Source organism: Electrona antarctica, assembly GCF_951216825.1.
Source record: "Electrona antarctica genome assembly, chromosome: 13".
NCBI classification, from domain to species: domain Eukaryota; kingdom Metazoa; phylum Chordata; class Actinopteri; order Myctophiformes; family Myctophidae; genus Electrona; species Electrona antarctica.
Window position 1 is genome coordinate 24,710,683 of NC_136794.1, and position 7,500 is coordinate 24,718,182.

General features: G+C 47.0%; 1 protein-coding gene across 1 annotated transcript in view; it reads left to right on the plus strand.

Moving 5' to 3' along the window:
- LOC306934899 (partitioning defective 3 homolog B-like) overlaps nt 1-7,500 on the plus strand; it is a 375,969-nt gene that overhangs the window by 326,793 nt on the left and 41,676 nt on the right. The window lies entirely within an intron of this gene.

A 7,500-nucleotide genomic window follows, 5' to 3' on the forward strand; every position in this document is an offset into this window, starting at 1 on the left:
CCCCCCCCCCCCACCCTTAAAACACCGTCCACGCCTCTCTCAATTAGCCTCAAACACATCAAATCCTGTGTGTGTGTGTGTGTGTGTGTGTGTGTGTGTGTGTGTGTGTGTGTGTGTGTGTGTGTGTGTGTGTGTGTGTGTGTGTGTGTGTGTGTGTGTGTGTGTGTGTGTGTGCGCGTGTGTGTCAGTTCATGTGTGTGCGCGTGCGCTGGGACATCTGTGTAGGCTACATGCACACACAACAAAAACAACGCCTGTGCGTGCACAGAAACTCGGTGTCACACGCACATACACACACACACACACAGAAAGTGCCGTGTCTTCAGAGCTGCATTCTAATTGAGTCAGTCCAAAGTGCTGGCTGAGCAGAACAATATGACTGTATGGATTAGACACAGCCTTCCTTTATGCATTGATTTCTCTGCTAGGGAGGGAGAGAGAGAGGGATGAGAGACAGAGAGGGATGGATGGGAGGGAGAGAGAGGGATGGATGGATGGGAGGGAGAGAGAGGGACGGATGGATTGGAGGAGGGAGAGAGAGGGATGGATGGATGAATGGATGGATGGACAGGAGAGGGAGAGAGAGAGGGATGGAGAGAGAGGGGGATGGATGGATGGACAGGAGAGGGAGAGAGAGAGGGATGGAGAGAGAGAGGGGGATGGATGGATGGATGGACAGGAGAGGGAGAGAGAGGGGGATGGATGGATGGATGGATTGACGGGAGGGAGATAGGGATGGGAGGGAGGGAGAGAGAGAGAGGGATGGATGGGATGGGATGGAAGGAGGGAGAGAGAGAGAGAGGGATGGATGGATGGGAGGGAGAGAGGGATGGATGGATGGATGGAGGAAGAGGGATGGACGGGAGGGAGAGAAGGATGGGAGGGAGAGAGAGATGGATGGATGGAGGGAGGGAGAGAGGGATGGATGGATGGAGGGAGAGAGGGATGGATCGAAGGAGGGAGGGAGGTGCAGTGGTGGAAAAAAGTATCAGTACTGCAGTGTAGAAAGTGACAATAAACATCTTATCTTATCTAATGTCAGTGGTGTAAAAAGTGCTCGCATTTTTTTTAGTATCAATAATGCAATAGGCTGTAGAAATACTCTGTTACAAGAAATTGGAATTACTCAGGTAAAGTACAAATGCCTCAAAATTGTACTCAAGTACAGTACAGTGTTGAACTAGAAAAAGTGCCCTTCCGGGCACAGGTCTCCACCAGGAGGATAGGAGTGTGTGTGATGTTTGGCAAAATGTTTAGGAGGATTTTTTTTCCTTCATTTTGTTGAGGAAATGCAGAGCCAGATCACTCATAGCATCTCTGAGGATAGAATTCTGGATGAGCAGGACATGTGCAGCATTTTGTACACAACGGGCCACTCCTGAAAACTTTGGAAGGCAATCTTAGCCAATCAGTGTACAATCTGAGAAATCCAACAGACTCGTCTTGATCACATGACTACAGAGATCATGTGTACCGATTTGAGGCATTTTGTTCCAAAAATGTGTTTTGCAAAAATCAACCTGTTGGTGGCGCTATAACAGGCCAATGTGAAAAGGGTGGGATATATTCCTCAGCCTAGTAAGAAAATGTGTGAAAGATTTCACGTAAATTGCATGCTGCGTTCATGATTTGAGGCTATTGTTCAAAACGGGGCAATCTTGCAAACTGTGAAAGCCAATTATAGCCAATTAGGATGGAATATGAAATATCAGACAGATCCGACTTGAGCACATGACCATAGAGATACTGTGTAACGATTTGTGAGATTTTTGGACAGAATCTGGAGGAGTAATATCAAAAAATGTGTTTTACAAAAGTCGGCCTCCTGGTGGCGCTATAAAAGGCAGATGCGGAAAATGCAGGTAAAAGGTTTGTCCTTGGCCTCTAGGGAGTGTGCATGCAACATTTCACGCAGATCGGTGCAGTTTTAGGTACAAAATGTGAAAAGCTGCCTCATGGTGGCGCTATAACAGGCCGTTCTGGAAAATGTGGGGCAGAGGTTCATCGTTGGCATCCAGGGAGTGTGTGTGCAAAGTTTGGCATCGCCCGGGTTAACGGTGCCGGAGATTAGCTGTTCACAGACGGACGGAAGGACGGAAGGAAGGAAGGACGGAAGGACGGACACACGGACGGAGTGCAAAACATACTCTCTCCCCATGCCTTCGGCCTGGTGGAGACGATGACAGAGACAGAGAACGCTAGAGGGACAGGGGGGTGAAGGGCGGGAAATGGGGAAGGCGGGAGGGGAGAGAGAACTCTTCCTCTCTCTATCGATTTATAGGAGACAGAGAGAGGGAGAGAGACAGCTAGGGAGAGCTGAGAGAAAGACAGATGGAGAGAGGGAGGGAGGGAGGGAGAGGTCTTCCTTTTGTCATCGATTTCAGGAGGGAGGGTGAGAGGGGGAGAAAATGAGTGAAAGATAGAGGAAGAGAGATAGAGATTGGGGGGGGGTGGGTGATGATTGACACCACTCCTCTACTTCAGCATTGACGGATGGATGGATGGATTGAGGGAGGGACGTATGGATGGATGAAGGTTTGAAAAGATAGAGTGAACGGAAGGATATGAATAAAACAGACAAGGGAGGGATGGAAGCGATCGGATTGAAGGGAGGATGCAAGGGACAGAATGATGGATGGATGGATCGCAGGTGTGTGTGTGAATAGATACATAGACACTACAGATCACTGTTTACCAAACGGTGGGGCGGAACACGTTTGTGGGTCGCGGACACATTGTTATGGGTCCTTTTGGTTTTTGTTTCCTATAGGTTTGGTTTTTAATTATCATTTCAAAATGTAAAAAAAACGTTCCCAAAAAAAGCTACATTTTTCATGAATTAAAAACATTTTTTTCAGTAATTTCATGAAGAAATCAAGCAAAAAATCTAAGAAAATCCATACATTTGAAAACTATAGTGAATATAGCCTATCTATGAGCTCACAATGCACAGCGCGAAGCGACGCGTTGTGAGCTTGTAGTTCGGCTATATTCACTAGTTTGGGTCCCGGGGAGACAACGGATTTCTCAGATGGACAGATCAGCCTCTGTTTTATGGTTAATGGATGAAAAGTAGCAGATCCACAAGATGTGCGTGCGTGCGTGCGTGCGTGCGTGCGTGCGTGCGTGCGTGCGTGCGTGCGTGCGGCTGATGTAGTGTCTATAACATCACAACCATGTCTGTTTAAATCCTCATGAAGGAGAGGAACTCCTTGTGTGTGTGTGGGTGTGTGTGTGTGTGTTTGTGTGTGCAGGGGTCTCGACAGTGAAGGGGTGGTGAGTTTCATGGGCAAATTGAAGGGTCCGTTGCAACTAAGGATGAGGCTCTCGTTCGGTGTGTGTGTGCGTGCGTGCGTCTACTGCTCTCCCTGTCTCTTCTGGTTGACTTCTCGTCTCTGCCTCTCCTTTGCTCACCATGGCGTGAAATGGTTTTTCACCAGGCCATTACCCCACCAGTACGCTACGCTACTGCTGCCCCAACACCCGGAGAGCCTGTGCGTGTGTCTGTGTGTGTGTGTGTGTGTGTGTGCGTGTGCGTTTGCGTGTGCTTGTGCGTGTGCGTGCGTGTGTGTGTGTGTGTGTGTGTGTGTGTGTGTGTGTGTGTGTGTGTGTGTGTGTGTGTGTGTGTGTGTGTGTGTGTGTGTGTGTGTGTGTGGTCAGATAAAGTTATTTGCTTTCTCTCTCCAATGCCCCTCTTCAGGCATGGCTAATGTACGCCAGGCTAATGCCAACACACACACACACACACACACACACACACACACACACAGAAGCATGCATCTGTTTATGTTTACTCAGCCTGTGGTAGCACGCAGCAAATCCACTCAAATCTGCTCTCGATCTACAGTAGTATATGCATGGAAACACACGCACGCACATAATAACATCAGATTATGGTCAGAAAATGCTGAGTCCAGAATTCTCCTTCTCCATCCTGGCAGCTGAGAGGCACAGGTTCAGACGTAGGGCCTTCGTACTACTCCTCCTGCCCCACACACTCCCCGCTAACAGCCTCTGCCCCCAGCCCGTAGAGTACGTGTAGTGACAAATATCTCCCTCCCTGCTCCCCGTTTCTTTCCCACTAAAGACCTACTGCTTTCATAGTCCAGTTCTCGGTGAAGAGGTGACCACCGAAACCACCGGTGATTAGTAAAAACAGAGAGATGTGTAGCAGTGACCACAGCGGCGTGACATCATGTTGTAGTTTTCAGTGGTCACCTCTTCACCGAAAACTGGACTATGAATAGGCCTTAACACAGGCCAATTGTGTTCTTATAGACACTCAACAAAGCTGCATCACTGTTTTACAATAGTTGTAGTGGAGTAAAACCTATAATGTTTGCCTCTGAAATGTAGTGGAGTAGAAATGATTGAAGAATGTTCAGAAAATGATCTCATTTCTTAAAGGGACACTTCACCGCTGGAACTCAATGCTAATAGTATTTGTAGTAGATAACAGTAGCAAAAAATTTCGGTTTCGGATCTACCAACATCATACCCCTCACTCAGGCGACCCAGCCGGGGTTGATCAAATCCCGACTTACGTCCCAATAGCTACCCTCGATTAGTCCATCAGGCAATGAGCAAGGCCACACAATCCGTTGCTCCGGAACTACCAGTGACGGATCAACCCCTCTCAAGGCCCTGGCGCTTCACAAAATCAAAAGGCCCTACAGATTCAGCCAATTAATTAATTAATTAATTAACATGCATTTCGCCGTTTAGCGCATATCCACTACTGCCTGCGCTGCCCGCTGACAGCCTGACACAAGACACAGCCGCACTGGGCACAGCCTTTCCAACTTCAGTCTCTGCTAAACTATTATGTAAGGACTAGGAGATTACTTTATGGTTATTAATACAGTCATTAACAATAAACATGCAGCAGCATGTTTTGTCTAAATTGTCTTTGTGGCCAACAAATGTAGCTACATTTGCAAACAGTGCTGTTGATCATGTTGTTACATGGTCCATATAACGTGTGTACCAACAGACAATGCCAATATGCTATATTAATATTAGAACGTTTTAAAGACAGATTAATTATTGACGACAATGCAACCAAGTTGTGGTGAGTGCAACGTCACTGAAAACTTTCATAATAGCAAATTAGCAATTACATTAATTTACTCACGAGTGCTGAAATCGTGAAATGGAGGATGTAAGAACACACTTTTGTTGCATTAGAGCAGGGTAAATATGAAGTTTTGCGCCAAGGTCTTGTGTTTATATTCCTCTTACATAGGCTGTAGGCTATGTTATTGTCGCAACAACAACACACGTTGGTCGGTCTGAGAGAGGGGGCCTTCCTGAGAGGGGGCTTCTGACGGCGTCGCTTACTCGCTTCCCCTCTGTCGGAGGAGGAAGCGACGCGCAGCCGTCGGGAACCCCCCCAGGCCCCCCTTGCTGCTAGTATCAGGCTGCTACAGAAACTGTCAGACGAGAAGACCAAAAACACTAGCGGGGGTTCCTGTGTTGCGTTATATTTTTCGACAGAAGCAACAGTTGTACCTATAGTCTCGTACCGGGCCCTGCAAGCTTCGGGCCCTGGCGCTTAAGCTCCACCTAGTTCCATTGTTAGTCCGGCTCTGGGAACTACTCTGCCGGGACTGGGAGAACCAGATTCTGGCAGGACTAGGCTCTGTGGGTTGACTCTTGCCGGACAGGAGTCAACCCACAGAGCCTAGTCCTTCCAAGCCCCTCCTACGTCTCACCAGTCCCACCAGGCACTTCATTCAGGAGTGGTGGATTATAATGGCCCTCCTAAAGGCCTCACCGAGGTTTGTTGGGCTTCCTCCTCACGGAGGACACAGGCTGGGGCGCTAACCCATACTGCTCACCCGGGTGCCGTCTACATTCCGGCTGTCACCCGTCTCTCCGGCGGTCACCAGACTATACCCGGTTGTCACATGTGTCCTATGTGTCACTATAAATAGAATAATTATAACCTGGGACATATCCTCAGTGATGTATCCTGAGGTCAACGGGGTTTTGGGTCTTAGAAATATCACACTCTAAACATTTCTAAACTATATACCATTATTATTATTTATGGATTGTGATCTTCATAGTAGGGAATATGGCATGAGAATGCAGCATGTGGAATGGGTCTTCACTGTTCAGGGAAACATTATGCGGCAAACAATGTACATTTGTTATGGTTAACGTTTCCAGCTGGATGGATACAGGCCCGTACGTACACTGCTATATAGGACCTCGGTAATATTTCTACAAACACTGTTTATTATTGGTTTCACCTCGACTTCACCCCTTCTTCTCCTGTGTGTGTGTGTGTGTGTGTGTGTGTGTGTGTGTGTGTGTGTGTGTGTGTGTGTGTGTGTGTGTGTGTGTGTGTGTGTGTGTGTGTGTGTGTGTGTTAAGGCTGTACCTTAGCCCTTTTTTTAGGACTCGAACTTCGGCAGGAATTTTCGAGCGAACATCCGGACCATTTGTTTCTAATTAATTAAAAAAAATAACCTTTGAGATATCCGTCTCGCAGCGCGTCTCCCCTGCTCTTTATCAATCTCTCTCGTCTCTCCCAACACACACACACACACACACACCGTCAAGTGGCTCCGCGAAAGAAAACAGCTGATCTGCAAGCTCATGTGAGCTTGCTGGCAGGCAGCTAAAACAGCGTATATTGCTCGTTATTTGTCCCACCTGAAGCGCAGTGCTTAACAATGATCAGAGTTCCCTGCTTTTTGTGATGTGATGCTAGAGAGCATATGCTAATATATCATGGCTAAGAACGGTTCCCCCTGTCAGCGATCATGCTGGTGTGTGTGTGTGTGTGTGTGAGAGAGAGACACGTCAGACATTCCATTCAATGGAACTCTTTTGTTCTCACAGAACAAGGTGAGAAAGGTCAATCAACTCAGCTGCAGGCCAATCACCAAATTAAGAGATGCACGGGAGATGGGACAGCAGAACTAGGAGATATTTCTTTAAAAAATCATAACTTCTGACAGGAATGCACTAGAAACTTACTTTTTTTTTTTTTACATGCTCATATCGCATTCTCGCCGAGATATATTTTCGAGTTAATAAAAAAAAGGGAAAAAATTATAATATTTTTTATTTAATAATAAAAATAAATAAAAAAAACGAATGGTTCAAGCCCATTAATTAAGATTCGAGTGCCAACCCTAACGAGCGAACATTCGAACCTTGAATGTTTGGGGACAGCCTTAGTGTGTGTGTGTGTGTGTGTGTGTGTGTGTGTGTGTCTCTCTCTCTCTCTCTCATCCATATGTATCCTCGATCATCCTAATGTCTCTATCATTACACCACCACTCTGTTCTGTCTGGCCATCCTCTCTATTGTTTTATAATTGTCCTCTCTGACCCACTCACTCCATCCTCACTGTTCAATAGCTTTTAATATCCCTCCCCCCCCCTCTCTCTCTCTCTGTCTGTCTGTTTCTGTCTCTCTCTCTCTTTCTGTCTCTCTCTCTCTTTCTGTCTCTCTCTCTCTCTCTCTCTCTCTCTCTCTCTCTCT